Source organism: Pseudophryne corroboree, chromosome 2 (genome assembly GCF_028390025.1).
Source record: "Pseudophryne corroboree isolate aPseCor3 chromosome 2, aPseCor3.hap2, whole genome shotgun sequence".
Taxonomy (NCBI): Eukaryota; Metazoa; Chordata; class Amphibia; order Anura; family Myobatrachidae; genus Pseudophryne; species Pseudophryne corroboree.
Genome location: NC_086445.1, coordinates 801,814,924 through 801,839,734, shown reverse-complemented (window position 1 = coordinate 801,839,734; position 24,811 = coordinate 801,814,924). Strand labels below are relative to the sequence as shown.

The 24,811-nt window shown below is 39.1% G+C and overlaps 13 non-coding genes across 13 annotated transcripts; all 13 read left to right on the top strand.

Moving 5' to 3' along the window:
• Window positions 1–11,066: 11,066 nt before the first annotated feature.
• Window positions 11,067–11,279, top strand: LOC135053623 (small nucleolar RNA U3). Its single transcript, XR_010242950.1, has one exon. It is a non-coding gene; the product is annotated as a small nucleolar RNA U3 (small nucleolar RNA).
• Window positions 11,280–11,932: 653 nt separating this feature from the next.
• On the top strand, window positions 11,933–12,145 carry LOC135053881 (small nucleolar RNA U3). The gene has a single exon (XR_010243176.1). It is a non-coding gene; the product is annotated as a small nucleolar RNA U3 (small nucleolar RNA).
• A 652-nt stretch (window positions 12,146–12,797) lies between these two features.
• LOC135053616 (small nucleolar RNA U3) lies at window positions 12,798–13,010 on the top strand. Its single transcript, XR_010242944.1, has one exon. It is a non-coding gene; the product is annotated as a small nucleolar RNA U3 (small nucleolar RNA).
• Window positions 13,011–13,663: 653 nt separating this feature from the next.
• Window positions 13,664–13,873, top strand: LOC135054013 (small nucleolar RNA U3). The gene has a single exon (XR_010243293.1). It is a non-coding gene; the product is annotated as a small nucleolar RNA U3 (small nucleolar RNA).
• Window positions 13,874–17,281: 3,408 nt separating this feature from the next.
• LOC135053778 (small nucleolar RNA U3) lies at window positions 17,282–17,494 on the top strand. The gene has a single exon (XR_010243085.1). It is a non-coding gene; the product is annotated as a small nucleolar RNA U3 (small nucleolar RNA).
• Window positions 17,495–18,148: 654 nt separating this feature from the next.
• LOC135053639 (small nucleolar RNA U3) lies at window positions 18,149–18,361 on the top strand. The gene has a single exon (XR_010242964.1). It is a non-coding gene; the product is annotated as a small nucleolar RNA U3 (small nucleolar RNA).
• Window positions 18,362–19,013: 652 nt separating this feature from the next.
• Window positions 19,014–19,226, top strand: LOC135053629 (small nucleolar RNA U3). Its single transcript, XR_010242955.1, has one exon. It is a non-coding gene; the product is annotated as a small nucleolar RNA U3 (small nucleolar RNA).
• Window positions 19,227–19,878: 652 nt separating this feature from the next.
• LOC135053294 (small nucleolar RNA U3) lies at window positions 19,879–20,091 on the top strand. Its single transcript, XR_010242664.1, has one exon. It is a non-coding gene; the product is annotated as a small nucleolar RNA U3 (small nucleolar RNA).
• A 654-nt stretch (window positions 20,092–20,745) lies between these two features.
• LOC135053628 (small nucleolar RNA U3) lies at window positions 20,746–20,958 on the top strand. Its single transcript, XR_010242954.1, has one exon. It is a non-coding gene; the product is annotated as a small nucleolar RNA U3 (small nucleolar RNA).
• A 652-nt stretch (window positions 20,959–21,610) lies between these two features.
• On the top strand, window positions 21,611–21,823 carry LOC135053627 (small nucleolar RNA U3). The gene has a single exon (XR_010242953.1). It is a non-coding gene; the product is annotated as a small nucleolar RNA U3 (small nucleolar RNA).
• Window positions 21,824–22,475: 652 nt separating this feature from the next.
• On the top strand, window positions 22,476–22,688 carry LOC135053293 (small nucleolar RNA U3). Its single transcript, XR_010242663.1, has one exon. It is a non-coding gene; the product is annotated as a small nucleolar RNA U3 (small nucleolar RNA).
• Window positions 22,689–23,342: 654 nt separating this feature from the next.
• LOC135053953 (small nucleolar RNA U3) lies at window positions 23,343–23,555 on the top strand. Its single transcript, XR_010243239.1, has one exon. It is a non-coding gene; the product is annotated as a small nucleolar RNA U3 (small nucleolar RNA).
• Window positions 23,556–24,205: 650 nt separating this feature from the next.
• LOC135053669 (small nucleolar RNA U3) lies at window positions 24,206–24,417 on the top strand. Its single transcript, XR_010242991.1, has one exon. It is a non-coding gene; the product is annotated as a small nucleolar RNA U3 (small nucleolar RNA).
• Window positions 24,418–24,811: the final 394 nt, after the last annotated feature.

The window sequence follows — 24,811 nt, the reverse complement described above, 5'->3', positions numbered from 1 at the left end:
AACTTGTACCAGGCCCTTACATTACCAGGAATGTGGTGAGCCAAGTTCATGCACTCCCCTTTGAGTATCCGAGCTGCTCCAAGTGGATTCAGCACAGTGCATGCAGCCCCAGAAAATGTACAGGTCATACAGGTACATTGACACAATTTTTTAGCTTCAGCTGTGTGAAGCTGATGTGCTGAAGCTAGGAGGTAGGTAATGATCTGGTTTCATCATAGTGGAGCTTCCAAGTAATTTTCCTCTTCGTTCTCAGCGCAGCGTTTATGGTATCCCTTATCTTCCTCTTTTCTGGATCACCAATCCTCACGCGGCGTTCACACCTAGCCATGATGTCATGTACCAGATTTTTGGGCAGCGGAAGTTTGCCCTTGGAACCATCAAAGTTCACACGATTGGCCCACGTCAAGTATTTGTCGTACTGTACATGGTGCTGGAACAGAGAATATGCATATTTCTGAATATGTCCATTTGAAGCTCTGTACAGATGGTCGTCCAGGGAAGTTGAGATGACAGCCAGGGCAATATTGTTCAGAGAGCCTCCGAATGTATTGAGAAGTGGCCTGTGAGCAGGTGTGCTGGTCATCATTGGTGTTCCTGGCAACAGCACACTTGAATCCAGGCCTCTGCGGTCGTCCAGCCCGCTGCGGTCGTCCAGCCTTCTGCGGTACTCCAGCCCGCTGCGGTCGTCCAGGCCTCCTCTGCGGTCGTCCAGGCCTCCTCTGCGGTCGTCCAGGCCTCCTCTGCGGTCGTCCAGGTCTCTTCTGCGGTCCTCCAGGCCTCCTCTGTGGTCGTCCAAGCCGCTGACTGCGTCCAGTCCGCTGCTGTGGTCCAGTCCTCTACGGTCCTCCAGGCCTCCTCTGCGGTCGTCCAGGCCTCCTCTGCGGCCGTCCAGGCCTCCTCTGCGGCCGTCCAGGCCTCCTCTGCGGTCGTCCAGGCCTCCTCTGCGGTCGTCCAGGTCTCTTCTGCGGTCCTCCAGGCCTCCTCTGCGGTCGTCCAAGTCGCTGACTTCGTCCAGTCCGCTGCTGTGGTCCAGGCCTCTGCGGTCGTCCAGGCCTCCTCTGCGGTCGTCCAGGCCTCCTCTGCGGTCGTCCAGGTCTCTTCTGCGGTCCTCCAGGTCTCTTCTGCGGTCCTCCAGGCCTCCTCTGCGGTCGTCCAAGTCGCTGACTTCGTCCAGTCCGCTGCTGTGGTCCAGGCCTCTGCGGTCCTCCAGGTTTCCTCTGCGGTCCTCCAGGCCTCTGTGGTCCTCCAGGCCTCCTCTGCGGTCGTCCAGGCCTCCTCTGCGGTCGTCCAGGCCTCCTCTGCGGTCGTCCAGGCCTCCTCTGCGGTCGTCCAAGCCGCTGACTGCGTCCAGTCCGCTGCTGTGGTCCAGGCCTCTGCGGTCCTCCAGGGCTCCTCTACGGTCGTCCAGGCCTCCTCTGCGGTCCTCCAGGTTTCCTCTGCGGTCCTCCAGGTTTCCTCTGCGGTCCTCCAGGTCTCTTCTGCGGTCCTCCAGGCCTCCTCTGCGGTCGTCCAAGTCGCTGACTTCGTCCAGTCCGCTGCTGTGGTCCAGGCCTCTGCGGTCCTCCAGGGCTCCTCTACGGTCGTCCAGGCCTCCTCTGCGGTCCTCCAGGTTTCCACTGCGGTCCTCCAGGTCTCTTCTGCGGTCCTCCAGGCCTCCTCTGACTGCGTCCAGTCCGCTGCTGTGGTCCAGGCCTCTGCGGTCCTCCAGGGCTCCTCTACGGTCGTCCAGGCCTCCTCTACGGTCGTCCAGGCCTCCTCTGCGGTCCTCCAGGTTTCCTCTGCGGTCCTCCAGGTCTCTTCTGCGGTCCTCCAGGCCTCCTCTGCGGTCGTCCAAGTCGCTGACTTCGTCCAGTCCGCTGCTGTGGTCCAGGCCTCTGCGGTCCTCCAGGGCTCCTCTACGGTCGTCCAGGCCTCCTCTGCGGTCCTCCAGGTTTCCTCTGCGGTCCTCCAGGTCTCTTCTGCGGTCCTCCAGGCCTCCTCTGCGGTCGTCCAAGCCGCTGACTCCGTCCAGTCCGCTGCTGTGGTCCAGGCCTCTGCGGTCCTCCAGGGCTCCTCTACGGTCGTCCAGGCCTCCTCTACGGTCGTCCAGGCCTCCTCTACGGTCGTCCAGGTCTCCTCTGCGGTCGTCCAGGTCTCCTCTGCGGTCGTCCAGGTCTCCTCTGCGGTCCTCCAGGCCTCCTCTGCGGTCGTCCAAGCCGCTGACTTCGTCCAGTCCGCTGCGGTCCTCCAGGCCTCCTCTGCGGTCCTCCAGGCCTCCTCTGCGGTCCTCCAGGCCTCGGTCGTCCAGGCCGCTGACTTGAACCGCTTGGTGGTGTGTTGCAATTATGGTGCGGAAAACTCCAACTTGCCATTCTTCCCTCGTTTGTTCAATGACTTTCTTCATGGCTTCTACCATCTGTTCCTTTATGCCTTCTTTAAGGCCAGCCACATCGGTCTGCAGCTGATTGACCTGTCCACCAACTTCTGACTCCATATTGGTCACCTTACTGAGTAGCTCCTTTAGTAAAACAGGACAGGTACACTGGCAGTCCTGCACTTTGGTGTTCACATCTGTGAAATGCAACCTTCTTCGTGGTGAATGTGTCATGTCTTCTTGTCCAGGGGTGGCTACATGGTCCAAAAAAGAAGCTTCCTGATGCAGCGTGTTTGTCACGTCCTCTAGCACCGGTATTTCCAGATTCATTGGCTGAACACTGTGATCTGCAGGAGATGGAACAATTACATCATTTGCCACACCACATATCAGCTCCAACTTATTATTCTTTGCCTTGGCATTTTTTCGTGGTTTCACCACATTTTCTTTCTGAGCCGCCTTGGCAGTTTTCTTCTTCTTTTGTGGGACTACTGCAGCAAGTTTCTGTGCCACTGATGGGTGGGTTTTGGCACTCCCGTAAAATCTGGTAGTCTGCATTCTTTGTCTTTTGTCTAAAAATATAAAAACCACAATAAGAAAACATGTAAAGCACAGCATGCTAAAAATAGCAAACAACTGTACATTTTCAAATAAAGTGCACAACAGTAAAGTGCAAATACTGTACAGTATTATACTTTTTTCCCTGTGCCTCCCAACATGAACCTCTGCAGGAGGGACAGAATGCTCTGTTACGGACTTCAGTTTAAATATACAGTATGATTACCATCACCTGTGCGAACAACTATACTGTACAGTAGTTACTGTATTTGATAAGATAGGTGTTTCACCACAAGTGATAGCAATCATTCAGTACTACTGCACATAGTACACCGGGATAAGCGAGGTCTATGTACATTACGTTATACCGAGCTGGATCGCTTAGCAACGTGACAAAATGGCCGCCGACCGTGAACTCCCAGCACGTGGCAGCGCTCGGATATGTAGTGAGATACAGTATGGCATACATTTCACAGTCCAGGGGGCAATGCTGAAGGAGCATCACAATACCCCTAGCTTAATTACACCGGGATAAGCGAGGTCTATGCACATTACGGTATACCGAGCTGGATCGCTTAGCAACGTGACAAAATGGCCGCCGACCGTGAACTCCCAGCACGTGGCAGCGCTCGGATATGTAGTGAGATACAGTATGGCATACATTTCACAGTCCAGGGGGCAATGCTGAAGGAGCGTCACAATACCCCTAGCTTAATTACACCGGGATAAGCGAGGTCTATGCACATTACGGTATACCGAGCTGGATCGCTTAGCAACGTGACAAAATGGCCGCCGACCGTGAACTCCCAGCACGTGGCAGCGCTCGGATATGTAGTGAGATACAGTATGGCATACATTTCACAGTCCAGGGGGCAATGCTGAAGGAGCGTCACAATACCCCTAGCTTAATTACACCGGGATAAGCGAGGTCTATGCACATTACGGTATACCGAGCTGGATCACTTAGCAACGTGACAAAATGGCCGCCGACCGTGAACTCCCAGCACGTGGCAGCGCTCGGATATGTAGTGAGATACAGTATGGCATACATTTCACAGTCCAGGGGACAATGCTGAAGGAGCGTCACAATACCCCTAGCTTAATTACACCGGGATAAGCGAGGTCTATGCACATTACGGTATACCGAGCTGGATCGCTTAGCAACGTGACAAAATGGCCGCCGACCGTGAACTCCCAGCACGTGGCAGCGCTCGGATATGTAGTGAGATACAGTATGGCATACATTTCACAGTCCAGGGGGCAATGCTGAAGGAGCGTCACAATACCCCTAGCTTAATTACACCGGGATAAGCGAGGTCTATGCACATTACGGTATACCGAGCTGGATCGCTTAGCAACCTGACAAAATGGCCGCCGACCGTGAACTCCCAGCACGTGGCAGCGCTCGGATATGGAGTGAGAGATGGTATACATTTTAAAATACACCGGGATAAGTTGTACAGGCCAGGGAGCAATGCACAGGGACATTCATCATTTACGTATATAAATAATTGTAAACCGTAAATGAAAGAATTACCGGTCAAATACTGTATGACGAAACTGTGTCAATGAGCTGGAACACGTGAGCCTAGCAGAAGTTTTCGAAGGCAGAAACAGAGAGCAAATTATGAGGAGATTTCTGAAAGGTCGGAGAAGATCCAGACAGCAAGTCTGCCTACGAGGAAACAGCTTTGCAAAGTGGGTAGCGGGGCGGTGACTGAGACGTGCTGGGGGTTCACGGTCGGTGGCCATTTTTAGTGTGCATAGAACTCGCTTATCCACATAGGCCCCTGTGTTTTTAACTACTACTGTATATTGAGATGCACATTTCTAGGCCTACAGTATTTAATATACAGTAAGCAGCATTGTTGTTAGGCAATAATTGAAGAATTTACATACAGTACTGACATGTACTGTATGTAATGCTTGTACATCATGTCAGTCGACCCTTATGCTGTACACTACTGTAAGTCTCACAGGGCCCATGCACTTCCAAGGAGGGTTATTTACTGTATCTGTTTCATACAGGAAACTAATTGCAGTCCATAACACTGAAGTGGTATTTTCAGTACTGTACAGTATACAATACTTAAATTTGAACATCAGGTACTGGATAGTAAACATGTACAGTATTAACTTCTATCATAAAACTCTTATGCATTTTCAGATGTGTAAATTTTAGACTACAGTATTCACAAATGTTTTTTCTCCATACAGGAATTATAGTTGGACAACATGCCAGTAACTATCAACAAAACGATGAGCAAGATAATCGCCAACATGAAAAAAGAAAATAAAACCATCAAAGAGATCCATGCATGGCTCAAGGAAAGTGGCATTATAGTCACTTTAGAAACGGTGCGCTATCATGCATTCGAGAGAACAACGCCCAGATTTGTATTTCCTACAAAATGCACATGGTACGTACTGTACACTACTGTAATGTTTAAATGACTTGCTTTATACCATAAACAATTTTTTGGAAATAAAATAAAAACTTCATCAATTGTAACTGTGATTGTGCTGTTCATGAATTCATATTTTTCATACTGTATTGTACTGTAGGAGAGTGCAACAAATTGTGGAGGAACTAACTCGTGAGGATGATGAGCGTACTGCTTTGCAAATAAAACGAATTCTCCATTCCAAGTATGACCTGGACATATCGGCCACCAGCATCAGAAGGATGCGACGGAAAATGGGATGGACCTTTGGCGCAACAAGGTAAAATACTGAAAGCAGTATAAACCATACAGTAAATGCACTGTTAATAATCCCTTGATACGTGATATAACAATGCCATAAATCATTATACAGAGTGTGTGCTTTATACTATATACAGTATGTGTGTGTGTATATACTGTATATATTCTATCCCAAAAGAGATACCTACTGTATAGGCACTCAGAGACAACAATGAAGCATTGCCGGCTTATTGTGATGATTACATACTGTATACTGTGTGTGTGTGTGTGTGTGTGTGTGTATGTACAGTATGTATATATATTACTCTGTATGTACCTTAATGTACTGTATGTACAGTTTAATGTATACAGTAGGTATATAATACAGTATACTGCACATACAGTCTACTGTATATACAGTAATCTGTAAATCTGTAATTTCATAACTGTATCTGATTTCATTATTTTTGGCTCTTCACAGGATATCTCCAATGATAAGAGATGTGAATAAAGAAAAGAGAGTGGAACAGGCACGGCGATGGATTGAGAGTGGTGAAACATTTTCACAGATGAATCGTCTGTTGCCCTTGAGCGGTTCTCCAGAATGTCATTCAGGAAACGTAACCATATCTCTTTAAAACCACGCCCAAAGCATCCATTGAAAGTCCATGTATGGGGAGGCATATCACGATTAGGAGCTGGTCCCCTATTATTTTTCGAAGGTACAGTACTATACTTTATTCTGTGCCTGTGTTCTGTAAAAATACATGCTGTACTGTAGAGTACGTGTAACTGCACAATAAAAGGAGTTGCTTATTAATGAACAACATTTTTTTATTTCTGTAGGGATCATGGATAATAAATTTTTCCAAGAAACAATAGTAGAGGAATGTATGGTGCCATTTGTGAATAAATATTACCCAACTCACCATAGGATATTCCAAGACAATGATCCTAAACACTCCGCCTCAGCCAAATTTATGGAAGAGAAAGGTATGAATTGGGAATGCACACCACCAGAGTGAGTATTCTTTCAACAGTGTACAAGTAAAATTTTGGATAGCACTCTAGTACTGTAAAAAAAAATTTTGTTTAATAAACAGTACAATATTGTATGTTTAATTTTCTCTATTTACTGTAATGTCATTAATTTTTTCTATACGCTTTTTTTTAATTTTTATATAGATCACCAGACATGAACCCAATCGAATTAGTGTGGGCTCAATTGAAGAGGTACGTTAGGAGTGTTGCAAAGCCAACAACAAAACAGCAACTGGTGGATGGGATAAAGAAATTTTGGCTAGAAGTACTCACACCTGAACATTGTAATAATTATATAAATCACCTGTATAAAGTATTACCTGTTGTAGTCGAAAGAAATGGTCAAGCCACAAATATGTAGTTCTGTACTGTATTTTCTGTTTAAAATTTTAAATTGGTGCATTATTAAAAAAAATTATAAAATTGCCTTTGTCTGATTATTGCATAAACTAATGTAGAATATTATACAGTAGTAATGTTATTGATGTGTATGAACAGTTATTTTCAGTTTTATAAGTCCTGAATAAGAGTACTGTACATTTTGATCAGTGCAGTACATGGAATCGGATGTTGTAATACTTTTTTTTTACATTAATATTGATGTTTTTCCAATAAATATTCAATTTTACAGTATGGTACGGTACAGTACATGAGGGTACCTGTACAGTATGATACGTCATTATGGGGGAGAAATACTGTATCCACTAAATGTACAGTAAAATGTTTTTTTTCTTATTACAAACACACAAATGCATCTCAGATGGAAATATGCTATACACAGCAGACAGCTTATGGTGACAGAACTTCCCTACTGTATCCCCACCCATAGTCGTGGTATATTTTAGATTGCCTAATGAGACACTCCTGCAGCATTGCCAATGATTCATGTAAAACCTGTGTGCAAACAGTATCTGTATTGAATGCAAAGTACAGTAAGAGTACAGTATACAGTATTATCAGAGCCAAACCTGACCAACATGATGCCCTAGGCTAGATTTTGGCTGATGCCCTCTTGCACAGATGCTACGTAGTTCCGCCTCTAACCCTGCACCCCTTTCCCAGCACCATCACCCATTTTGGCGCTCCTACCCCCTATAATCTAAATAAGAACAATGTGCACATTTAGTGCCAGCCCAAAACAGTGTACAGTATGTTCTTGCTGGGAAGGGGCATGGTAACACAATAATACCCGAAGATGAAATGACACAACACAGTACTGCAACTTTATTCACATTATATCATGCAGTGGTGTCTCTTATTCTCATGACATCATATCATAGTACCACATTACTCCTAACAGTAATGCCCCTTATTCACATTACACCCCACCACATTCATCTTTATTTACATTAGACCACAGGTTCTCAAACTCAGTCCTCAGGACCCCACACAGTGCAGGTTTTGCAGGTCTCACAGAATCACAAGTGAAAAAATTAGCTCCACCTACTGTATGGACCTTCTAAAATGTGTCAGTTAGTAATGAATACATCTGTGCACTTGCTGGTTTACCTGCAAAACATGCACTGTGTGGGGTCCTGAGGACCAAGTTTGAGAACCACTGCATTAGACCATGCAGTAGTGCCCTTTCCTTATGTTACACCAGAAAATATTGTAGTACACCTTATACACATACAGTACAGTAATGCCACACATTAGTAATGCATTTCATATTTAAATTTTCTGATTTAATTTCATAGAGCCGCAGTCACTCACAGAATATAGGCATGTACTGTAGCATCTCATTTTATTCAGCAGAAGCTGATTATTCCCGTTTGGCTAGTTTGCCGCCTCTGTACAGTATATTACAATAGAAAAAAGTTATAGTGTCAGTGAAAAAAGCACCTCATGACAGATACTGTACACAAGCTCATGTCTAAATACTGTATACTGTAAGCAGTGACATTAAGGGGTACAGTACTGTATATGCAATTGCGGTCGAATTCCGGCAGGAATACGGAAAAAATGGACACGGGATCCCCCATCTTTTTAGAACCAGCACCGGGCTCTGCGCCTGGTCCTGGTGCAAAAAATAAGGGGGACAAAAAAGCGTAGGGGTTCCCCATATTTTTTGAATCAGCACTGGGCTCCACTAGCTGGACAGATAATGCACAGCCGGGAGACACTTTTATACCGGTCCCTGCGGCCATGGAATTAAATACCCAACTAGTCACACCTGGCCGGGGTACCCTGGTGGAGTGGGGGCCCCTTAAATCAAGGGGACCCCCCCTCCTGCCACTCGATTATCTCTATCACCCCTGTGTATTGTAGCTAGGGGATTGTGACGCTCCTTCAGCATTGCCCCGTAGCCTGCAAAATCTGTGCTGTTATTTGCTCCATAGCTGAGTGCCTCCTAGGAGCTAGGAGTCACAGGCGGTAGCCATTTCAATTGAGTCTGCCCTGCTATAGAATTGTATGTGTACATTACCGTACGGTGCATAGAACCTTTACAGTAGAAACTCTCCTGCAGCTTTGGCCTGCTTTACTGTATGTACTGTAAAACTTGTGTTTTGTCAGTTTGCTATGCGACCGAGCCCGGTGTAACGTACTGTAATGTGCATAGACCTCGCTTATCTCTGTGTATTTTGGCTAGGGGATTGTGACGCTCCTTCAGCATCGCCCCGTAGCCTGCACAGCTTATGCCATTTCTCATTCCATACCCAACTGCTGCCTGCCACGAGGTGGGGGTTCAGGAGGTGGGGGTTCATGGGTAGTGGTCGTTTTGACAGTGTGCTATGCGATTGAGTCCGGTGTACCGTAATACTGTATGCAATCCTACAGTAGCTTATCCCTATCTCCCCTGTGTATTTTGGTTAGGGGATTGTGACGCTCCTTCAGCATTGCCCCATAACCTGCACAAGGGTTCAGGGGCGGCGGCCATTTTGCCAGTGTGCTACAGTATGTGATCGAGTCCGGTGTACCATAATGTGCATACTGTGTATTTTAGCTAGGGGATTGTGACGCTCCTTCAGCATTGCCCCATAGTCTGTACAATCTGGACTATTACTTGCTCCGTAGCCTAGGGCCTCTGTGGGGCAAGGAGTCATAGGTGGTAGCCATTTCTATTCAGTCTGCCCAGCTACAGAATTGTATGTGTACTGTACGGAGCATAGAACCTTAACCTGCATAGAACCTGCACATTATGGTACACCGGACTCGATCGCATAGAACCGCTCATGCAGCTTTGCCCTGGTTTATGTTAATAAAAATAATAATAAAGTGTCTGAAAAAAACTAACATGCATTCGTACTTAAGGAATCGAACCCTGGACTCTGAGTATAGGAAGCGAAACACTTCACCACTTCGCCGCAGACAAATGTATAAATCCGTTGGTTTTGATTATGCTGTAATGGCTACGGGATTAGGACGATAACATACTGTACAAAATTCCTAATCTTGAGAGGTAATAGTGAACTTGTAACACACATCCATTTGCGACAGTGTACACTACTGGTTTTACAGTACTGTATGTTTTGTCTGCGGGACTTGGACGCTCACATACAGTATTCATAAAGTATTGTAGATGGATCATATACAGTACTGTATGCTGTACTATTTGCGTCGGTGTCGTATATACAGTACTGTATTAAATAATGCAGCGTAATGAGTATTTACTGTATGCAGCGTAATGAGACGCCTTAGTAAAGTAGTCCTTATTATGTATTTCAGTATTGTATTTTACGGGAGACCACACGCATGCGCAGTGGTGATTGTAAAAAGCGACATCTGGTGGCTGATCGCAGGTATTACACGTAAAGGTAACGCCAAACGTCAAATGTCTGTCTCCGTGCGATTAGATAGCCTCTCTGTGACTAGGCGCGCCTCGCTACGCCCCAGTACGCTGCGTATGGTCGAACGGGACAAACGCCGCAGCCACTCAAGATAAAGGTGGCTACATCTGTAGCAATTAAAGCAATGTCTAAGAGTATTATTTTACATTTTAATTTTAACCTTCTTTAAGTGGTTCATGTCAATGAGGACTTGAAAAATGTAAAGTGTGCTTTCCTTAAAAGAACCTTTTGTTTGCAGTGTATTTGTTTAATAATTGTTTAATTCTTTTGCAAATCAGCAACTAATGCAAGCCACTAGTTTATTTCCTATATGCAATATAAGAAATTTTGAAGTACCAATGCTATTAGTGCATTGGTTTCATTGTTAAGTGTTCTGTTTAATATTTTGGTTTAAACAAATTTATATATGCAAAAATTATAATATGTTACCTAATACAATCTTAAAATGTGTCTACTCTCACAGAAAATCATTCAGTATATGATAGTGAATGAATTGTAGTCTGAAAATTTGTTGAGAATGTTATGCAACTGAAAATTGGTTGACAATTTCTATATCAAGTTTTATGAATGGGTCCTAAAATGTCACCATAAGTTAAAAGAGGAATTCATATGGCCTATCTAAACCATCAACAAAATGTAATTAAGACTATACTTTCAGGGATCATTTCTATAGGCAATGATGGGAGAAATGTGCTTGAAAGTGTCCAAACTCGCCAACCACCATGATGAGTTTAAGAGCTCTCTTTTCAGCATGAAGGCAGTTAGCAACTCTGTTTCATGCAGTTGTTGTTAGCTTTTGATGACTGTCCTACTTCTTAATAAAGAAGTGGTAGAAGAGGGCTTATTCAGAGTGGCTGATTACACACTTTAAAATCAACTATGGTTATTTAAAACTAAGTTTGTATAATGTTTAATATCCTTGAAAGAATACGCATTGATGTTTCAACATTCCTAAATCAGAATGTTTTTTATGATATAGGAATAAAAGCAATGTCTAAGAGTATTATTTTACATTTTAATTTTAACCTTCTTTAAGTGATTCATGTCAAAGAGGACTTGAAAAATGTAAAGTGTGCTTTCCTTAAAAGAATCTTTTGTTTGCAGTGTGTTTGTTTAATAATTGTTTAATTCTTTAGCAAATCAGCAATTAATGCAAGCCACTAGTTTATTTCCTATATGAAATATAAGAAATTTTAAAGTACCAATGCTATTAGTGCATTGGTTTCATTGTTAAGTGTTCTGTTTAATATTTTGGCTTAAACAAGTTTATATATACAAAAATGATAACATGTTATGTAATACAATCTTAAAATGTGTCTACTCTCACAGAAAATCATTCAGTATATGATAGTGAATGAATTGTAGTCTAAACATTTGTGGAGAATGTTATGCAACTGAAAATTGGTTGACAATTTCTATATCAAGTTTTATGAATGGGTCCAAAAATGTCACCATGAGTTAAAAGAGGAATTCATATGGCCTATCTAAACCATCAACAAAATGTAATTAAGACTATACTTTCAGGGATCATTTCTATAAGCAATGATGGGAGAAATGTGCTTGAAAGTGTCCATACTCGCCAACCACCATGATGAGTTTAAGAGCTCTCTTCTCAGCATGAAGGCAATTAGCAACTCTGTTTCATGCAGATGTTGCTAGCTTTTGATGACTGTCCTACTTCTTAATAAAGAAGTGGTAGAAGAGGGCTCATTCAGAGTGGCTGATTACACACTTTAAAATCAACTATGGTTATTTAAAACTACGTTTGTATAATGTTTAATATCCTTGAAAGAATACGCATTGATATTTCAACATTCCTGAATCAGAATGTTTTTTATGATATAGCAATTAAAGCAATGTCTAAGAGTATTATTTTACATTTTAATTTTAACCTTCTTTAAGTGGTTCATGTCAATGAGGACTTGAAAAATGTAAAGTGTGCTTTCCTTAAAAGAACCTTTTGTTTGCAGTGTATTTGTTTAATAATTGTTTAATTCTTTTGCAAATCAGCAACTAATGCAAGCCACTAGTTTATTTCCTATATGCAATATAAGAAATTTTGAAGTACCAATGCTATTAGTGCATTGGTTTCATTGTTAAGTGTTATGTTTAATATTTTGGCTTAAACAAATTTATATATGTAAAAATTATAATATGTTACCTAATACAATCTTAAAATGTGTCTACTCTCACAGAAAATCATTCAGTATATGATAGTGAATGAATTGAAGTCTGAAAATTTGTGGAGAATGTTATGCAACTGAAAATTGGTTGACAATTTCTATATCAGGTTTTATGAATGGGTCCAAAAATGTCACCATGAGTTAAAAGAGGAATTCAAATGGCCTATCTAAACATCAACAAAATGTAATTAAGACTATACTTTCAGGGATCATTTCTATAGGCAATGATGGGAGAAATGTGCTTGAAAGTGTCCAAACTCACCAACCACCATGATGAGTTTAAGAGCTCTCTTCTCAGCATGAAGGCAGTTAGCAACTCTGTTTCATGAAGATGTTGTTAGCTTTTGATGACTGTCCTACTTCTTAATAAAGAAGTGGAAGAAGAGGGCTTATTCAGAGTGGCTGATTACACACTTTAAAATCAACTATGGTTATTTAAAACTAAGTTTGTATAATGTTTAATATCCTTGAAAGAATACGCATTGATGTTTCATCATTCCTGAATCAGAATGTTTTTTATGATATAGGAATAAAAGCAATGTCTAAGAGTATTATTTTACATTTTAATTTTAACCTTCTTTAAGTGATTCATGTCAATGAGGACTTGAAAAATGTAAAGTGTGCTTTCCTTAAAAGAACCTTTTGTTTGCAGTGTATTTGTTTAATAATTGTTTAATTCTTTAGCAAATCAGCAATTAATGCAAGCCACTAGTTTATTTCCTATATGAAATATAAGAAATTTTGAAGTACCAATGCTATTAGTGCATTGGTTTCATTGTTAAGTGTTCTGTTTAATATTTTGGCTTAAACAAGTTTATATATGCAAAAAGTATAACATGTTACCTAATACAATCTTAAAATGTGTCTACTCTCACAGAAAATCATTCAGTATATGATAGTGAATGAATTGTAGTCTGAAAATTTGTGGAGAATGTTATGCAACTGAAAATCGGTTGACAATTTCTATATCAAGTTTTATGAATGGGTCCAAAAATGTCACCATGAGTTAAAAGAGGAATTCATATGGCCTATCTAAACCATCAACAAAATGTAATTAAGACTATACTTTCAGGGATTATTTCTATAGGCAATGATGGGAGAAATGTGCTTGGAAATGTCCAAACTCGCCAACCACCATGATGAGTTTAAGAGCTCTCTTCTCAGCATGAAGGCAATTAGCAACTCTGTTTCATGCAGATGTTGCTAGCTTTTGATGACTGTCCTACTTCTTAATAAAGAAGTGGTAGAAGAGGGCTCATTCAGAGTTACTGATTACACACTTTAAAATCAACTATGGTTATTTAAAACTAAGTTTGTATAATGTTTAATATCCTTGAAAGAATACGCATTGATGTTTCAACATTCCTAAATCAGAATGTTTTTTATAATATAGCAATAAAAGCAATGTCTAAGAGTATTATTTTACATTTTAATTTTAACCTTCTTTAAGTGGTTCATGTCAATGAGGACTTGAAAAATGTAAAGTGTGCTTTCCTTAAAAGAACCTTTTGTTTGCAGTGTATATGTTTAATAATTGTTTAATTCTTTAGCAAATCAGCAATTAATGCAAGCCACTAGTTGATTTCCTGGGGTATATGCAATTCACGGCGAATCGCGGCAATTTTTCGCCGTTTTTTAATTCGACTAAATTCGCCAGGTGAATTCCGGAAGGTGGCTTCCGGAATTCACCATATTCAATGAAAAACGGATTCGCCAGAATCGCGGGCGAAAATCGGCCGATTTGGAGGATTTTGCAGCGATTTTAAAAAACGGGGAAAAACGGGAAAAACCCGGAAAAAAAAATGGCGTGGGGTCCCCCCTCCAAAGCATAACCAGCCTCGGGCTCTTCGAGCTGTTCCTGGTTCTAAAAATGCAGGGGAAAAATTTGGCAGGGATCCCCCGTATTTTTAAAACCAGCACCGGGCTCTGCGCCTGGTGCTGGTGCCAAAAATACGGGGGACAAAAAGAGTAGGGGTCCCCCGTATTTTTAACACCAGCATCGGGCTCCACTAGCTGGACAGATAATGCCACAGCCGGGGGTCACTTTTATGCCGTGCCCTGCGGCCGTGGCATTAACTACCCAACTAGTCACCCCTGGCGAGGGTACCCTGGGGGAGTGGGGACCCCTACAATCAAGGGGTCCCCCCCCCAGCCACCCAAGGGCCAGGGGTGAAGCCCGAGGCTGTCCCCCCCATCCAATGGGCTGCGGATGGGGGGGCTGATAGCCTTTTGTGATAATAAAAAGATATTGTTTTTTCCATTAGTACTACAAGTCCCAGCAAGCCTCCCCCGCAAGCTGGTACTTGGAGAACCACAAGTACCTGCATGCGGGAGAAAAACGGGCCCGCTGGTACCTGTAGTACTACTGGAAAAAAAATACCCAAATAAAAACAGGACACACACACCGTGAAAGTAAAACTTTATTTCATACGCCGACACACACATACTTACCTATGTTGACACGCCGACTGCCACGGTCTCCGACGATCCGAGGTACCTGTGAAAAAATTATACTCACCTTCCAGCGTCCAGAGGTACATCCAGGTCCAGAGATAATCCACGTACTTGGCAAAACAAAAAAACGAACACCGATCCATACCGGACTAGAAAGGGGTCCAATGCTTTCACATCAGACCCCTTTCTCCCGAATGCCGGGACATCACGTGACTCCTGTCACTGAAGTCCCTTCAGCCAATCAGGAAGCGCTACTTCCGTGGCGCTCATCTGATTGGCTGTGCGCTGTCTGTGATGTGACAGCGCATCGCAAAGCCGCTCCATTACTTTCAATGGTGGGAACTTAGCGGCTAGCAGGGGGGTCACCCGCCGGTCAGCCGCTGACCGGCGGGTGACCTCACCGCTAGCCGCTAAGTTCCCACCATTGAATATAATGGACTGGGCTGTGCGATGCGCTGTCTGCTCAGACGCACAGAGCCAATCAGATGAGCGCAACGAAGTTGCGCTTCCTGATTGGCTATAGAGACCTTTCTGTGACAGCTGTCACTGACAGGTCTCTCTGCATTCGGGGATAGGGGTCCCATGTGTCAGCATGGGACCCCTTTCAGTCCGTTTGGTCGGGTATTTGCGGTTTGTTTTTTTCTACAAGTACGTGGATGTATCTCTGGACCATGGCTGAGGTGAGTATATTGATCTTTTTTTTCAGGTACCCCTGGATTCTACATGGAGAAGAGGACCGATGTCGGCGTGTGAACATAGGTAAGTATGTGTGTGTCGACGTAAGAAATAAAGTTTTACTTTCACGGTGTGTGTGTCCTGTTTTTATTTGGGTATTTTTTTTCCAGTAGTACTACAGGTACCAGTGGGCCCGTTTTTCTCCCGCATGCTGGTACTTGTGGTTCTCCAAGTACCAGCTTGCGGGGGAGGCTTGCTGGGACTTGTAGTACTACTGGAAAAAACAATATCTTTTAATTATCACAAAAGGCTATCAGCCCTCCCATCCGCAGCCCATTGGATGGGGGGGACAGCCTCGGGCTTCACCCCTGGCCGTTGGGTGGCTGGGGGGGGACCCCTTGATTGAAGGGGTCCCCACTCCCCCAGGGTACCCCGGCCAGGGGTGACTAGTTGGATATTTAATGCCACGGCCGCAGGGCACGGCATAAAAGTGACCCCCGGCTGTGGCATTATCTGTCCAGCTAGTGGAGCCCGATGCTGGTGTTAAAAATATGGGGGACCCCTACTCTTTTTGTCCCCCGTATTTTTGGCACCAGCACCAGGCGCAGAGCCCGGTGCTGGTTTTAAAAATACGGGGGATCTCCTGTCAATTTTTTCCCCGCATTTTTAGAACCAGGACCAGCTCGAAGAGCCCGAGGCTGGTTATGCTTTGGAGGGGGGACCCCACGCAATTTTTTTTTCGGATTATACCGTTCCAGCAATAAAAAAAAATAATAATAATAATAATATTTTAAAAAAATTATAAATAATATTTGTGCCTCCAAAAAAAAAAAAAAAAAAGTACCTAATCCCTTCTAATATAAATAGATCTGCTATTCCCAAAAAAAAAACACAAAAAAAAACATGTTTAAATTATTTTTATTTGTTTTCACCCTCCAAAGTGTGGCGGATTGAAAATGACGAATTTGCTGTCTAAAAGCACTGCTGTCGAATTTCCAAACTTGAATTGAATATGCTTTGGTCGAATTGCAGCACTTATATCATTGCAGAAAAGTCTAATTTGCAAAAATTCGAATTTCAAAAAGTCGAATTTTGAAAGTCCGTTTTTTGGTCGGAAAGCACTGAATTGCATAGGCGAATTTTTTTTTGGCCGAAAATGACCCGAAATTCGACAATTTCGGGAATTCGACCGCAATTGCATATACCCCCCTGTATGCAATATAAGAAATTTTAAAGTACCAATGCTATTAGTGCATTGGTTTCATTGTTAAGTGTTCTGTTTAATATTTTGGCTTAAACAAGTATATATATGCAAAAAGTATAACATGTTACCTAATACAATCTTAAAATGTGTCTACTCTCACAGAAAATCATTTAGTATATGATAGTGATTGAATTGTAGTCTGAAAATTTGTGGATAATGTTATGCAACTGAAAATTGGTTGACAATTTCTATATCAAGTTTTATGAATGGGTCCAAAAATGTCACCATGAGTTAAAAGAGGAATTCATATGGCCTATCTAAACCATCAACAAAATGTAGCTAAGATTATACTTCCAGGGATCATTTCTATAGGCAATGATGGGAGAAATGTGCTTGAAAGTGTCCAAACTCGCCAACCACCATGATGGGATAAAGAGCTCTCTTCTCAGCATGAAGGCAGTTAGCAACTCTGTTTCATGCAGGTGTTGTTAGCTTTTGATGACTGTCCTACTTTTTAATAAAGAAGTGATAGAGGTGAGCTCATTCGGAGTGGCTGATTACACACTTTAAAATCAACTATGGTTATATTAAAACTAAGTTTGTATAATGTTTAATATCCTTGAAAGAATACGCATTGATGTTTCAACATTCCTGAATCAGAATGTTTTTTATGATATAGCAATTAAAGCAATGTCTAAGAGTATTATTTTACATTTTAATTTTAACCTTCTTTAAGTGGTTCATGTCAATGAGGACTTGAAAAATGTAAAGTGTGCTTTCCTTAAAAGAACCTTTTGTTTGCAGTGTATTTGTTTAATAATTGTTTAATTCTTTTGCAAATCAGCAACTAATGCAAGCCACTAGTTTATTTCCTATATGCAATATAAGAAATTTTGAAGTACCAATGCTATTAGTGCATTGGTTTCATTGTTAAGTGTTCTGTTTAATATTTTGGTTTAAACAAATTTATATATGCAAAAATTATAATATGTTACCTAATACAATCTTAAAATGTGTCTACTCTCACAGAAAATCATTCAGTATATGATAGTGAATGAATTGTAGTCTGAAAATTTGTTGAGAATGTTATGCAACTGAAAATTGGTTGACAATTTCTATATCAAGTTTTATGAATGGGTCCTAAAATGTCACCATAAGTTAAAAGAGGAATTCATATGGCCTATCTAAACCATCAACAAAAAGAAATTAAAACTATACTTTCAGGGATCATTTCTATAGGCAATGATGGGAGAAATGTGCTTGAAAGTGTCCAAACTCGCCAACCACCATGATGAGTTTAAGAGCTTTCTTTTCAGCATGAAGGCAGTTAGCAACTCTGTTTCATGCAGATGTTGTTAGCTTTTGATGACTGTCCTACTTCTTAATAAAGAAGTGGTAGAAGAGGGCTTATTCAGAGTGGCTGATTACACACTTTAAAATCAACTATGGTTATTTAAAACTAAGTTTGTATAATGTTTAATATCCTTGAAAGAATACGCATTGATGTTTCAACATTCCTGAATCAGAATGTTTTTTATGATATAGGAATAAAAGCAATGTTTAAGAGTATTATTTACATTTTAATTTTAACCTTCTTTAAGTGGTTCATGTCAATGAGGACTTGAAAAATGTAAAGTGTGCTTTCCTTAAAAGAACCTTTTGTTTGCAGTGTATTTGTTTAATAATTGTTTAATTATTTTGCAAATCAGCAACTAATGCAAGCCACTAGTTTATTTCCTATATGCAATATAAGAAATTTTGAAGTACCAATGCTATTAGTGCATTGGTTTCATTGTTAAGTGTTCTGTTTAATATTTTGGTTTAAACAAATTTATATATGCAAAAATTATAATATGTTACCTAATACAATCTTAAAATGTGTCTACTCTCACAGAAAATCATTCAGTATATGATAGTGAATGAATTGTAGTCTGAAAATTTGTTGAGAATGTTATGCAACTGAAAATTGGTTGACAATTTCTATATCAAGTTTTATGAATGGGTCCTAAAATGTCACCATAAGTTAAAAGAGGAATTCATATGGCCTATCTAAACCATCAACAAAAAGAAACTAAGACTATACTTTCAGGGATCATTTCTATAGGCAATGATGGGAGAAATGTGCTTGAAAGTGTCCAAACTCGCCAACCACCATGATGAGTTTAAGAGCTTTCTTTTCAGCATGAAGGCAGTTAGCAACTCTGTTTCATGCAGATGTTGTTAGCTTTTGATGACTGTCCTACTTCTTAATAAAGAAGTGGTAGAAGAGGGCTTATTCAGAGTGGCTGATTACACACTTTAAAATCAACTATGGTTATTTAAAACTAAGTTTGTATAATGTTTAATATCCTTGAAAGAATACGCATTGATGTTTCAACATTCCTGAATCAGAATGTTTTTTATGATATAGGAATAAAAGCAATGTTTAAGAGTATTATTTACATTTTAATTTTAACCTTCTTTAAGTGGTTCATGTCAATGAGGACTTGAAAAATGTAAAGTGTGCTTTCCTTAAAAGAACCTTTTGTTTGCAGTGTATTTGTTTAATAATTGTTTAATTATTTTGCAAATCAGCAACTAATGCAAGCCACTAGTTTATTTCCTATATGCAATATAAGAAATTTTGAAGTACCAATGCTATTAGTGCATTGGTTTCATTGTTAAGTGTTCTGTTTAATATTTTGGTTTAAACAAATTTATATATGCAAAAATTATAATATGTTACCTAATACAATCTTAAAATGTGTCTACTCTCACAGAAAATCATTCAGTATATGATAGTGAATGAATTGTAGTCTGAAAATTTGTTGAGAATGTTATGCAACTGAAAATTGGTTGACAATTTCTATATCAAGTTTTATGAATGGGTCCTAAAATGTCACCATAAGTTAAAAGAGGAATTCATATGGCCTATCTAAACCATCAACAAAATGTATTTAAGACTATACTTTCAGGGATCATTTCTATAGGCAATGATTGGAGAAATGTGCTTGAAAGTGTCCAAATTCACCAACCACCATGATGAGTTTAAGAGCTATTTTCTCAGCATGAAGGCAGTTAGCAACTCTGTTTCATGCAGATGTTGTTAGCTTTTGATGACTGTCCTACTTCTTAATAAAGAAGTGGTAGAAGAGGGCTCATTCAGAGTGGCTGATTACACACTTTAAAATCAAATATGGTTATTAAAAACTAAGTTTGTATAATGTTTAATATGCTGGAAAGAACAAGCATTAATGTTTTAACATTCCTGAATCAGAATGTTTTTTTATTATATAGCAATAAAAGCAATGTCTAAGAGTATTATTTTACATTTTAATTTTAACCTTCTTTAAGTTGTACATATCAATGAGGACTTGAAAAATTTAAACTGTGCTTTCCTTAAAAGAACCTTTTGTTTGCAGTGTATTTATTTAATAATTGTTTAATTATTTTGCAAATCAGCAACTAATGCAAGCCACTAGTTTATTTCCTATATGCAATATAAGAAATTTTGAAGTACCAATGCTATTAGTGCATTGGTTTCATTGTTAAGTGTTCTGTTTAATATTTTGGCTTAAACAATTTTATATATGCAAAAATTATAATATGTTACCTAATACAATCTTAAAATGTGTCTACTCTCACAGAAAATCATTCAGTATATGATAGTGAATGAATTGTAGTCTGAAAATTTGTGGATAATGTTATGCAACTGAAAATTGGTTGACAATTTCTATATCAAGTTTTATGAATGGGTCCTAAAATGTCACCATAAGTTAAAAGAGGAATTCATATGGCCTATCTAAACCATCAACAAAAAGAAATTAAGACTATACTTTCAGGGATCATTTCTATAGGCAATGATGGGAGAAATGTGCTTGAAAGTGTCCAAACTCGCCAACCACCATGATGAGTTTAAGAGCTTTCTTTTCAGCATGAAGGCAGTTAGCAACTCTGTTTCATGCAGATGTTGTTAGCTTTTGATGACTGTCCTACTTCTTAATAAAGAAGTGGTAGAAGAGGGCTTATTCAGAGTGGCTGATTACACACTTTAAAATCAACTATGGTTATTTAAAACTAAGTTTGTATAATGTTTAATATCCTTGAAAGAATACGCATTGATGTTTCAACATTCCTGAATCAGAATGTTTTTTATGATATAGGAATAAAAGCAATGTTTAAGAGTATTATTTACATTTTAATTTTAACCTTCTTTAAGTGGTTCATGTCAATGAGGACTTGAAAAATGTAAAGTGTGCTTTCCTTAAAAGAACCTTTTGTTTGCAGTGTATTTGTTTAATAATTGTTTAATTATTTTGCAAATCAGCAACTAATGCAAGCCACTAGTTTATTTCCTATATGCAATATAAGAAATTTTGAAGTACCAATGCTATTAGTGCATTGGTTTCATTGTTAAGTGTTCTGTTTAATATTTTGGTTTAAACAAATTTATATATGCAAAAATTATAATATGTTACCTAATACAATCTTAAAATGTGTCTACTCTCACAGAAAATCATTCAGTATATGATAGTGAATGAATTGTAGTCTGAAAATTTGTTGAGAATGTTATGCAACTGAAAATTGGTTGACAATTTCTATATCAAGTTTTATGAATGGGTCCTAAAATGTCACCATAAGTTAAAAGAGGAATTCATATGGCCTATCTAAACCATCAACAAAAAGAAACTAAGACTATACTTTCAGGGATCATTTCTATAGGCAATGATGGGAGAAATGTGCTTGAAAGTGTCCAAACTCGCCAACCACCATGATGAGTTTAAGAGCTTTCTTTTCAGCATGAAGGCAGTTAGCAACTCTGTTTCATGCAGATGTTGTTAGCTTTTGATGACTGTCCTACTTCTTAATAAAGAAGTGGTAGAAGAGGGCTTATTCAGAGTGGCTGATTACACACTTTAAAATCAACTATGGTTATTTAAAACTAAGTTTGTATAATGTTTAATATCCTTGAAAGAATACGCATTGATGTTTCAACATTCCTGAATCAGAATGTTTTTTATGATATAGGAATAAAAGCAATGTTTAAGAGTATTATTTACATTTTAATTTTAACCTTCTTTAAGTGGTTCATGTCAATGAGGACTTGAAAAATGTAAAGTGTGCTTTCCTTAAAAGAACCTTTTGTTTGCAGTGTATTTGTTTAATAATTGTTTAATTATTTTGCAAATCAGCAACTAATGCAAGCCACTAGTTTATTTCCTATATGCAATATAAGAAATTTTGAAGTACCAATGCTATTAGTGCATTGGTTTCATTGTTAAGTGTTCTGTTTAATATTTTGGTTTAAACAAATTTATATATGCAAAAATTATAATATGTTACCTAATACAATCTTAAAATGTGTCTACTCTCACAGAAAATCATTCAGTATATGATAGTGAATGAATTGTAGTCTGAAAATTTGTTGAGAATGTTATGCAACTGAAAATTGGTTGACAATTTCTATATCAAGTTTTATGAATGGGTCCTAAAATGTCACCATAAGTTAAAAGAGGAATTCATATGGCCTATCTAAACCATCAACAAAATGTATTTAAGACTATACTTTCAGGGATCATTTCTATAGGCAATGATTGGAGAAATGTGCTTGAAAGTGTCCAAATTCACCAACCACCATGATGAGTTTAAGAGCTATTTTCTCAGCATGAAGGCAGTTAGCAACTCTGTTTCATGCAGATGTTGTTAGCTTTTGATGACTGTCCTACTTCTTAATAAAGAAGTGGTAGAAGAGGGCTCATTCAGAGTGGCTGATTACACACTTTAAAATCAAATATGGTTATTAAAAACTAAGTTTGTATAATGTTTAATATGCTGGAAAGAACAAGCATTAATGTTTTAACATTCCTGAATCAGAATGTTTTTTTATTATATAGCAATAAAAGCAATGTCTAAGAGTATTATTTTACATTTTAATTTTAACCTTCTTTAAGTTGTACATATCAATGAGGACTTGAAAAATTTAAACTGTGCTTTCCTTAAAAGAACCTTTTGTTTGCAGTGTATTTATTTAATAATTGTTTAATTATTTTGCAAATCAGCAACTAATGCAAGCCACTAGTTTATTTCCTATATGCAATATAAGAAATTTTGAAGTACCAATGCTATTAGTGCATTGGTTTCATTGTTAAGTGTTCTGTTTAATATTTTGGCTTAAACAATTTTATATATGCAAAAATTATAATATGTTACCTAATACAATCTTAAAATGTGTCTACTCTCACAGAAAATCATTCAGTATATGATAGTGAATGAATTGTAGTCTGAAAATTTGTGGATAATGTTATGCAACTGAAAATTGGTTGACAATTTCTATATCAGGTTTTATGAATGGGTCCAAAAATGTCACCATGAGTTAAAAGAGGAATTCATATGGCCTATCTAAACCATCAACAAAATGTAATTAAGATTGTACTTTCAGGGATAATTTCTATAGGCAATGATGGGAGAAATGTGCTTGAAAGTGTCCAAACTCGCCAACCACCATGATGAGTTAAAGAGCTCTCTTCTCAGCATGAAGGCAGTTAGCAACTCTGATTCATGCAGATGTTGTTAGCTTTTGATGACTGTCCTACTTCTTAATAAAGAAGTGGAAGAAGAGGGCTCATTCGAAGTGGCTGATTACACACTTTAAAACCAACTATGGTTATTTAAAACTAAGTTTGTATAATGTTTAATATCCTTGAAAGAATACGCATTGATGTTTCAACATTCCTGATTCAGAATATTTTTTATGATATAGCAATTAAAGCAATGTCTAAGAGTATTATTTTACATTTTAATTTTAACCTTCTTTAAGTGGTTCATGTCAATGAGGACTTGAAAAATGTAAAGTGTGCTTTCCTTAAAAGAACCTTTTGTTTGCAGTGTATTTGTTTAATAATTGTTTAATTCTTTAGCAAATCAGCAATTAATGCAAGCCACTAGTTTATTTCCTATATGCAATATAAGAAATTTTGAAGTACCAATGCTATTAGTGCATTGGTTTCATTGTTAAGTGTTCTGTTTAATATTTTGGCTTAAACAAGTTTATATATGCAAAAATTATAATATGTTACCTAATACAATCTTAAAATGTGTCTACTCTCACAGAAAATCATTCAGTATATGATAGTGAATGAATTGTCTGAAAATTTGTGGATAATGTTATGCAACTGAAAATTGGTTGACAATTTCTATATCAAGTTTTATGAATGGGTCCAAAAATGTCACCATGAGTTAAAAGAGGAATTCATATGGCTAATCTAAACCAGCAACAAAATGTAATTAAGACTGTACTTCCAGGGATCATTTCTATAGGCAATGAGGGAGAAATGTGTTTGAAAGTGTCCAAACTCGCCAACCACCATGATGAGTTTAAGAGCTCTCTTCTCAGCATGAAGGCAGTTAGCAACTCTGTTTCATGCAGATGTTGTTAGCTTTTGATGACTGTCCTACTTCTTAATAAAGAAGTGGTAGAAGAGGGCTCATTCAGAGTGGCTGATTACACACTTTAAAATCAACTATGGTTATTTAAAAGTAAGTTTGTATAATGTTTAATATCCTTGAAAGAATATGCATTGATGTTTCAACATTCCTAAATCAGAATGTTTTTTATGATATAGGAATAAAAGCAATGTCTAAGAGTATTATTTTACATTTTAATTTTAACCTTCTTTAAGTGGTTCATGTCAATGATGACTTGAAAAATGTAAAGTGTGCTTTCCTTAAAAGAACCTTTTGTTTGCAGTGTATTTGTTTAATAATTGTTTAATTCTTTAGCAAATCAGCAATTAATGCAAGCCACTAGTTTATTTCCTATATGCAATATAAGAAATTTTGAAGTACCAATGCTATTAGTGCATTGGTTTCATTGTTAAGTGTTCTGTTTAATA